We start from the raw sequence: 11,240 nt of genomic DNA, 5'->3' as shown, positions 1-11,240 counted from the left end.
TTGTGTCCCCTTGTTCTTGTGTTCACTTTCCTATTAAAAACACTTCCCTCCTGGACCTTATTTAACCCTTTAATATATTTAAATGTTTCGATCATGTCCCCCCTTTTCCTTCTGTCCTCCAGACTATACAGATTGAGTTCATTAAGTCTTTCCTAATACGTTTTATGCTTAAGACCTTCCACCATTCTTGTAGCCCGTCTTTGGACCCGTTCAATTTTGTCAATATCTTTTTGTAGGTGAGGTCTCCAGAAGTGAACACAGTACTCCAAATGTGGTCTCACCAGCATTCTATATAGTGGGATCATAATCTCCATCTTCCCGCTTGTTATACCTCTAGCTATGCAGCCAAGCATCCTACTTGCTTTCCCTACCGCCTGACTGCACTGTTCACCCATTTTGAGACTGTCAGAAATCACTACCTCTAAATCCTTTTCTTTTGAAGTATTTGCCAACACTGAACTGCCAATACAATACTCAGATTGAGGATTCCTTTTCCCCAAGTGCATTATTTTACATTTGGAAACATTAAACTGCAGTTTCCATGAATTAATCAGTGAAGAATTAATCAGTGAATTAATCAGGCTTGCTATACCATTCAATCAAATGGCTATCCAATCTCTTCCTAAAAACCTCCAGGGATGGAGCACCTACAATTTCTGGAGGCAAGCCTTGTACAAGGGATTAAACTAGAAGATACCAAGATTGCTTCCAGTTCTGTAAATCTATAATCTAAATTGACTAACCTTGCCAAAGCAGGGAAGTCTATGTCCAAAAATGTTCAAGTTGCTGTATCCCAAAACAGATGCCATAGTTGAACCAATAGAGAAAAAAAATCAAACTCCCAAATAAACCTGCCTTTGATATGAGCCAGTGGCGTGTGGCATCAGTCCAAAAAGCAGTGCAATCCTAAATTGCATTAGCAGAGGAATTGAGTCAAGATTACATGAGGTACAGTACTAGTACTGCTCTAAAGCCTTAGTAAGACATCTAGAATACGGTATCCAGTTTTGGTCACCATACTATAAAAGGATGTTAAGACTCAAGAGTGCAGAGAGGAGCTACAAAGATGATTATGGGCCCAGAGGATAAAAACATGAAGAATGGTTGCATGAACTGGGTATTACTAGGGGTAATACATAGGTGGTATGATTGCAGTGTTCCAATATCTGAGAAGCTGTCACAAAGCAGAGGGACAATCTATTTTCCAAAGCACTCAAAGACTAGGCAAGGAACAATGGATGGAAACTGATCAAAGAGAACTTCAACCTAGAAATAAGGAACAAATTTCTGACAGTGAGAACAATTAACCAGTGGAATGGGTTGCCTTCAGAGGTTGTGGATACTTCATCACTTCAGGCTTTCAGAAAAAGACTCTAGTCAGAAATGGTATAGGGTATTCTGCCTGAGCAGGAGGTTCCATTAGATGACCTACAAGGTCCCTTCCAACTTGTCCTGCCATCAACATATTATGGTTGAGTATGGGAGGACTGAAAGTGAAGATCAAAAATTCATGTGTTGCAAACTAAATAAATGTAGGTATATATCACCCTTAATAGTGGATGATGGGGCTCAAAGAAAGCAATATTCCCTAAATTAGTTACTTCAATGTCTACTATGCAATTGACATGTATTCAGTGGAGTGTCTGCCTAGCAAGTTAAGCTGTAAGTGAATATTGCTGACATTCAAGCTGAGCAAAAAGGGGCTTAATGAGCATTATACCTTGATGTAAGAATAGAATAAATTATTCTGGGAAATTAGGATATATATAGTAGATAAAATTTAAATATTGAAGTAGAAATCTAAAGGGGATTTGTAAATTTGTATGAATATTTATGTACCACCCAGACAACAGATAAATTGGGATAACCAAGAACAGTCCTTAGCTGTTCTTAGTTAGTAATTTATTTATTTATTTATTTTATTTATTTATTAGATTTGTATGCCGCCCCTCTCCGTAGACTCAGGGTGGCTAACAATAATAGTGAAACAACATATAACAAATCTAATATTTAAAATAGTTTAAAAGACCCTAATTTAAAAACCAAACATACACACAAACATACCATGCATAAATTGTATAGGCCTACGGGGAAGAGAATATCTCAGTTCCCCCATGCCTGACAACAGAGGTGGGTTTTAAGGAGCTTACGAAAGGCAAGGAGGGTGGGGGCAATTCTGATCTCGGGGGGAGTTGGTTCCAGAGGGTCGGGGCCGCCACAGAGAAGGCTCTTCCCCTGGGTCCCGCCAAACAACATTGTTTATTCGATGGGACCCGGAAAAGGCCAATTCTGTGGGACAACTGGTCACTGGTATTTGTGCGGCAGAAGGCGGTCCCGGAGATTGTGAGAGTAACTGTAAACAGTAACTGTGTGAGAGACCTTAGAGTCTTGATGGACAATAGAATAGAATAGAATATTTATTGGCCAAGTGTGAATGGACACACAATGAATTTGTCTTTGGTGCATATGCTCTCAGTGTACATAAAGAAAAGATACATTTGTCAAGAATCATGAGGCACAACACTTATTGATTGGTTACAATCATAGGTTACAAATAAGCAACCAGGAAACAATATTAATATAAATCATAAGGATACAAGCAACAAGTTACAGTCATACAGTCATAAGTGGGAGGAGATGGGTGACAGGAACGATGAGAAAACTAATAGTAATAGTAATACAGCCTTAGTGAATACTTTGACAGTGGTGAGGGAATTATTTAGCAGAGTGATGGCATTCAGAAAAAAAACTTGTGATCCATTTATAAGTGTGTTCAGGTACCACCAGCTGATTTAGTTTGCTGAACATGAGTCTACAAATAGGACCCTTGCTTAGGTCTTTGGAGATTCAAGATGTTGTAGGACAAAGTGCAGAGCCATATTAACGGCATCATCTGTCGATCTATTTGCGCGGTATGCAATTGCTTCAACACTTCTTCTCTGTTAGTAAGAAATGAGTCTAGTATAACTGTCCCTTTATTTCCCTTCTCCACCTTTTGGAGGACAAAGTGGTCAGCTAGGTTGGCAGGAACCTTTCAATCACCCACCTGATGCAGAGTTTGCCTCCCAGCTGATGTCAGGGTAATTACATAAACACCCTATTACTACAGTGTTGTGTTTCCTAGATACATTTGGTAACTGGTTAGCAAAAAGTTCATCTATTTCTTCTGCTTGGTTAGGCAGTCTGTACGATTCACCTATGGCAATGTCATTATTTTTTCATTTTGTATTAAGCCATATGCATTCTAGGAGGCTTTCATTCTTGCACACTTCTATAGCTATATCATGAGTTCTTACATCTAATGCAATTCCAGCTCCTCTTTTGTTAGGTCTGTTCCTTTTGAACAGTTTGTATCCTTCCACCAGTACATTCCACTCATGAGTTTCATATCACCAAGTTTCAATAATGGCAGTTATACCCTACCTGCCCTCTAGAATTCCCTCGAATGCATAAGGCCAAAAATAGAATAATTAACTTGTGCACTAGCAGTGACTAGTGCAAGATGTGGACGCAACCCATTGAACAATGCTCAGCTTTCAAACCTGAACTGTTGGGTTTCTAGCAGACGAACTCAGCTTCTTATCCACTGACCGCCTCCTATAAAGTCCTATGTTCTTAATATATTAACTGGAAATATAATTTCATCTTATTCTCTATGCTAGAGCACTCCCTTGTGGCAGTAAGTGGGAAAAATAAAAAAGAAAAGGCCACATTCAGCCACCTTAGAAACAAATTGAAGATTATCATATCATGCAGAGATCAGCCTATTAAAAGCCGAGGTGGCGCAGTGGTTAGAGTGCAGCACTGCAGGCTATTTCAGCTGACTACTAGCTGCAGTTCAGCAGTTCAAATCTCACCAGCTCAAGATTGACTGAACCTTCTATTCTTCCGAGGTGGGTAAAAAGAGGAGGACCCAGATTGTTGGGGGGCAATGGGCTGACTCTCTAAACCGCTTAGAGAGGGCTGTAAAAGCACTGTGAGGCGGTATATAAGTCTAAGTGCTATTGCTATCATGTCATGCAGAAGATTGTCATGCCATGCAGTCTGCAGAGACTGTTGTGTGAATCAGACCCTGAAGTTCCAGAAAGGCAGGTCTCTGTTTAGAAAGGAAATCAAATAAATTATAAGGCTCCTAAGGTACACAGTATTCAGAGCTATAATTGTGCTGATTTGTACCAATGATGTAAGCTACGATGAATCGCTGGACAGCTTGCCCTACTTTCTTTGGTCGTTCCAAATGTGCATGTGGAATGCTCTGTGAATACTTTTGAAACTGGTATGTGAAATCACACATACCACTTGGCTGCCTCTCACAAATTTGGACAGGGAATCTTTGCTCATGGTCACTCATTCAATTCAATTCAATTTATTAGATTTGTATGCCGCCCCTCTGAAGACTCGGGGCGGCTCACAACAGTAATAAAAACAGTATAACAATGGAACAAATCTAATAATAAAATTATATAACCCCCCCCCAACAATTTAAAAACCATACAGCACATACATACCAAACAAAATATAAGAAAGCCTGGGGGAGATGTCTTAATTCCCCCATGCCTGGCGATATAGGTGGGTCTAGAGTAACTTGCGAAAGCCGTTCTAATCTCCGGGGGGAGTTGATTCCAGAGGGCCGGGGCCACCACAGAGAAGGCTCTTCCCCTGGGGCCCACCAAACGACATTGTTTGGTCGACGGGACCCGGAGAAGGCCAACTCTGTGGGACCTTATTGGCTGCTGGGATTCGTTCGGTAGAAGGCGGTACCGGAGGTATTCTGGTCTAATGCCATGAAGGGCTTTAAAGGTCATTACCAACACTTTGAATTGTGACCGGAAACTCTTATGCCCTTATCACCTACTGCAATGCTCTCTATATGGGGCTACCTTTGAAGAGTGTTCGGAAACTTCATAGTTGGCTTTTTAAAAGTTGTACTTGGGTGTCCCATTATTAAGGTGATTATTGCAATGGTGTAGATTGAGGCTGAAGTCTATCATGCTGTAGTCACTGTGGAAAAGGGTTCTTTTAGTTGTAGTTCACAAATAGCCCTTTTGCTGTTGCAGAATACGAGGTCGAGGCAGATATTGAGTCTAACATTGTTCATTACTAGATTGTCCCAGATTGGTAGCAGCGTTGCATAAGGTTGTATGGATGGGTTCAGTCATGCATTTGTTTAGGGTCCAGTTAATGTGAGGTAGATTGAGGTCTCCAAGAAAGATAAGGGGGGTATGGGCAGGAGGCTGCCCATGTTAGCAGTCTGGTTCATTTGTTCGCATGTGTGATGTTGTAGTTTGGGGCTTTGTAACAAAGTAGGAAGTGAAGTGTGACATTTAAGGGTAGATCACAGACGATGGTTTCGGGAAGGGTGAGATCATGTGTAACTTGAATATTGTTTAGGCTTAGTGTTTTTTTGTAGAATATAGAAATATGTAGAATATAGAAATATGGAAAATAATAGCTACTATTCCTATTTCACAGTAGCCATGAAACCCACTGGGTGACTTTGGGCCAGTCAATCTCTTTCAACTTACCTCATAGAATTGTTGTGGAGAAAAAGAACGAATGAACGTATGTTGAGATATGTTCATCACGTTGAGTTATTTTGTAAAAATAATAATAAAAAGGTGGAATACAAACAAACATACAAAGGTAACATGTCTGTCAAGCAAAATCCCCAAATAATTACAGAACTGAATGTACAAAGCAAAATAAGACTATGTATCTCCACTTTCCTGTGTATTAAACTTTCAATCATATACAGTTTGACTTGATAAGACAATTTGGCTAATGCTTATTTTGGATTAGAAAGAAAACAATCTGGAAGCTACCCATTATTTCTCCTGCAAATATAAGTTTTAGATTTCCTCTTCTTTTCATAACTATTGCTAAATTTCTCGGAAGAAATATACAATTGCTAAAAAATAATAGATTTCTAATAACTATTATTTAAGACATGGCAAATATTTGCCAAACTTAACCGTATTGATTTTTAAAGCATACCATTATGGTCTGGCCATGAAACTCTTTTAAATGTGGTACTTTTTAAAAGGTTCACAATGTGATCAGTCTGCAAATCTGAAGGCCTTTCTTGTAGTAAATAATTTGTACAATACTTCCCCTCAGCTCTTGCCAATATGGATAGTGAGTATGGGTAACTTTCAAAAGTGAAACAAGAAGCAATTGCTTTCATTGGTATTAATATTTCAGTAGTGAATGGGGAGCGGAGAAGGATGAATTTAATGTTTAAATTAAATGTTATGTTTCAAGATTGACAGTAAAAAGCTTCTTAAACTGGTTTTACCTCTCCCAGTTTCTTTCCACTCCCTGAAAGTTTCACATATTGTAAAGGCAAGTTGCTAATGGACTAAACTCAAGTATGGTGATTTATCATGTAATGCATTTTAGATATTTAAGCACACACCCAAGTTAGGCATGTTATTAAGCTGCACTGAAGTTCAACACCTGAGAACTCTAATCACTCAATTTCAGCTATGATCCCAGAACCGAAATATTTCAAGAATAATATATTTCTGGCTTAACCAACTCTGCTTCCAGTTGACAAAGACAACAGTTTTTTCAATGAGTAAAAATGACGAAGGCAGAGCTGGAATTTTGATTTCAACTGGTTGCTGATGATACAAAAGTACATAAAATACAGCCGCATATTCCTGATTTTGATTCAGTTTTTTTTTGCTGAGATACGGTAATAGCTCTTGCATATTTCATCAAGATCATCTTTCTTACTCTCCACACCTGTGTAATGCTACCAAGCAAAACAATGAATGAATGTGACACTGATCTAGATTGATATTAGTTATTATTATCATAATATGTACAAAACATATTCATGAATGTCTTTCCTAACCACTTTACTCAAAATATGTTGAGTCAGAAAAAAAAAGGCCTTTGGGCACTGCTACACAGGATTACTGGATGCTATGGAATGCATCAGATGTCAAAGATGAATTAAATTATCAGCCATTGATTTATTCACTGATATAGCAAATGCCATAAAAATTTTGTATGGAATTTAATCTACATTCTGCATCAGGTCTCAAATTTCAGTAAATATTTCTTTACAGATAATTATTCATTCGGCCACATTATTATTGCGTTTCTACCAAGAAGCTACTCAGGTGGCTTATAACAAATTTTTAAATTAAAAAAGTAACCACTGCATTATTAAAAATGCAATTATGTCACAGTATTACAAGAACAGCAAATTACTAAAAATAACTTGCTTACAGCAGATGACAACAACCAGTCAATGCAGCTGTTCCCTCAAAGATTGTCCTGTCTGGTTCTGACAGAGACATCCTTAGGCTGTAGGAGGATTGAACAAACCACTTCCATATTATTAGCCCCAAAAGTAAATTTAGTAGCAGAGGTGGGTTCCTACCGACGCAATCCAGTGTGCCACTCCGGTAATGGCCCACCAATTGCACAATTTTGGTGCGACAGCTGCAGTGCTCTCTTTGCCAGCCCGTGTGTGCCGCCATCTTTTTTTTTTCTAATTTCGGTGATTTTTCGGCTCTCTGATCATGCGCAGAAAAAAAATCACGCAAGGGGGAACATACACAGTGCACTGGTAGGGAAAGTTAAGAGGAACCCACCCCTGGGTAGTAGCCACTAAAAATCATGTTCTATTTAAAGTAATTTATAACATGAAGATAAATAAAAGGCTTTGTCTTTCTAAAAGCAGAGGAACTCATTACCTGACTCTGTTGTTGCTTCCCCCAACCGCAAAATCTTCAACCTTACATTATCTACAATTGACCTCTCCCCTTTTCTAAGAGGTCTGTAAGGGGCGTGCATAAGTGCACTTATGTGCCTAATGTCCCTGTCCTACTGTCTTATTATCCTTTCTATTACTACGTTCTACTTATGTTAATATGTACTATAATATTATACTTGTTTGACAAATAAATAAATAAATAAAATAAAACTTCTGAAGGATGGGCATCTCATTTTGGGAATATCATGGGAGAAGATCGTTTGCCACATGTCCATCACGAGAATCGTCAAAGGGGATAGAAACATCCCCTGAGGGTTCAGTAGGCTCGAGCAAGTTGACAGAAATCCTGCTGCTTTTCACATGCCTGTGGTGCATTCAATACATTTTAAAAAGGGATGATTCAAAGATTCTTGCTGCCTCTCACCACAGCATTTGAAATTATTAGTTGCCTTAATGTTTTGACACAGAAGTTGACAGCTGAGGCGTTAACCTGCGTTCAGCTCGTGTTTATCTACTCATGGATTTTCTTGAAATCTGTGGGAAACAAATGTATTGCCAAAAGCCTTTCCTACAGTCACTGAAAGATCTTTTGGCATCTAAACTATGGGTTTGCTAATTTGATAGTGCTCTTTTTCCTGTTTCCTGTTTCTTAAGGTTCATGCTGCATTTTTTTCCCTTTCCAGTGCTTGGCAACTACAATCCTTGCAGAGATCACCATATGAAGGAATAGCAACCCAAATTGTTTATCAATTGGTTTATCCATAATACCTAAAAGAAAAGTTTCAATCCTACACCCACTGTAACAACATTGCCAAAAAAGCTTTAAGAGTTGTTAACTTAATCCTTCGCAGCTTCTTCTCTGGAAACATTGATCTGCTAACCAGAGCATACAAAACATTTGTCAGACCAATCTTTGAATACAGCTCACCTATATGGAACCTACATTGCATATCTGACATCAAAATAATTGAGAGAGTCCAGAAATATTTCACAAGAAGAATCCTTCATCCTCTTCCCACAACAAAATACCTTACTCCGCCAGACTTGAAATACTTTGATTAGACAACTTACAACTCTGTCGCCTCCATTCCGACTTAACTATAGTTCATAAAATCATATAGCAAAATGTCCTTCCTATTAGTGACTACTTCACCTTCAGCAACACATGAGCATGTAATAGATTTAAACTAAATGATAACTGCTCTAAACTAGACTGCAAAAAATATGACTTCAGCAATAGAGTAACCAACCCCTGGAATGCACTACCTGACTGTGGTTTCTACTCCTAACCCCAAACTTTTAACCTTAAATTATCTACAATTGATCTCTCCCCACAAGGACCTCTCCCGCATAAGCGCACCATTGTGCCTACCATTCCTGTCCTACTGTCCTATTATCTTTTAGCATTACTTCCATCATTACTTTCTAATGTTATGTTTTACAAATTACCATCCTATAATTGTTTGACAAATATATATATAAACAAACAAACAAATAAATAAATGTTTTTACAAGACTATCACATATGATAAAATCTCCCTGGATTTTGGTTGCATTTGGTTGCATAAATAAACTTATTTATTTATTTATTTTAATTTTAATTTTATTTGTTTTTTCACATATGTATTGGTGGTATACAAAGATATAATATTTATATACATGATACTAATAAAAGAGAAACATTAGGACAAGGGACGGAAGGCACTCTGGTGCACTTATGCACGCCCCTTACTGACTTCTTAGGAATTGGGAGAGGTCAACAGTGGATAATCTAAGGGTAAAGTTTTGGGGGTTAGGTGATGATACTACAGAGTCTGGTAGTGAGTTCCATGCATCAACTACTCGGTTACTAAAACTGTATTTCCTGCAGTTGAGTTTAGAGTGGTTTACTTTAAGTTTGTATCTGTTGTGTGCTCGTGTGTTGTTGCGGTTGAAGCGGAAGTGGTCGTTGACAGGAAGAATGTTGTAGCAGATGATTTTATGGGCTTATTAGAGGTCCCTCTATACAGAGAGGGATGGCATACAAATCCAATAAATGAATGAATGAATGAATAAATAAATAAATAAATAAATAAATAGTAAGCCATCCTTGACTTTCAAGAGTTCATTTAGTGAATGTTCAAAGTTACAATGGCACTGAAAAAGTAACATGATAATTTTTCACACTTATGGTAACTGCAGCATTCCCATTGTCAAGTAATCAAAATTCAGATGCTAGGTAACTCACTCACGTTTATGACCATTTCAATGTCTTGGGGTCATGTGATCACCTTTGGCAACTTTATGACATGCACAATCAATGCGAAAGCCAGATTCAGTTAACAACCCGGGCAAGAAAGGTTGTAAAATGGGACAAAATTCATTTAACAAATGTCTCACTTAGTGACAAAAAAAATCGAGGATTATCTATACACTTTTGCTAGTTTATCCAGGGTCAAATATGAGTACTCTGGAGTACTCATATCAAATGATCTAAGTGCCAAAGCCTACTGTAACAACATTGCCAAAAAGGCATTCAGAGTTGTAAACCTAATCTTTTTGGTAATACTGTATTACACTTACTAACCAGAGCATACAAAACATTTGCCAGATCAATTCTTGAAAACAGCTCATCTGCCTGGAACCTGCACTGTATATTGGACATTAATACAATTGAGGGTGTCCAGAGATATTTCGTGAAAAGAGTCCTCCACTCCTTTGCTTGCAACAAAATACCTTATGCCATCAGACTTGAAATTCTGGGCTTGGACAACCTAGAACTACACCGCCTTTGGTATGACGTAAGCAAAGTTCATAAAATCATCTTCTTCTTCTTCTTCTTCTTCTTCTTCTTCTTCTTCTTCTTCTTCTTCTTCTTCTTCTTCCTATTATTGTTATTGTTATTGTTACTGTTACTGTTACTGTTATTGTTATTATTAATTAGATTTGTATGCCGCCCCTCTCCGCAGACTCGGGGCGGCTCACAGCAGTGATAAAAACAATATACAGTAACAAATCTAATATTAAAGTTTAAAATAACTATTTTACATTAAAAAGCCTAGGAAACCCAGTATATAAAAAAGCATACACACAAATATATCATACATACAGCTACATAGGCAAGGGGGGGATGTCTCAGTTCCCCCATGCCTGATGGCAGAGGTGGGTTTTAAGAAGGTTACGAAAGGCAAGGAGGGTGGGGGCAGTCCTGATCCCTGGGGGGAGCTGTTTCCAGAGGGTCGGGGCTGCCACAGAGAAGGCTCTTCCCCTGGATCCCGCCAGACAACATTGTTTAGTCGACGGGACCCGGAGAAAGTGTATTGATATCTGCTACAATGTCCTTCCTGTCAACGACTACTTCACCTTCAACTACAACAATACACAAGCACTTAAAGTGAACCGCTCCAAACTTGATTGCAGAAAATACAACTTCAGTAACAGAGTTACCAATGCCTGGGATGCATTACCTGACTTTGTGGTTTCACCCCAAAATCCCCAAAATTTTAACCTTAGACTCTCTACTTTTAACCTC

Source organism: Erythrolamprus reginae, chromosome 4, assembly GCF_031021105.1.
Source record: "Erythrolamprus reginae isolate rEryReg1 chromosome 4, rEryReg1.hap1, whole genome shotgun sequence".
Taxonomy (NCBI): domain Eukaryota; kingdom Metazoa; phylum Chordata; class Lepidosauria; order Squamata; family Dipsadidae; genus Erythrolamprus; species Erythrolamprus reginae.
Note: the sequence above shows the minus strand (reverse complement) of the source record.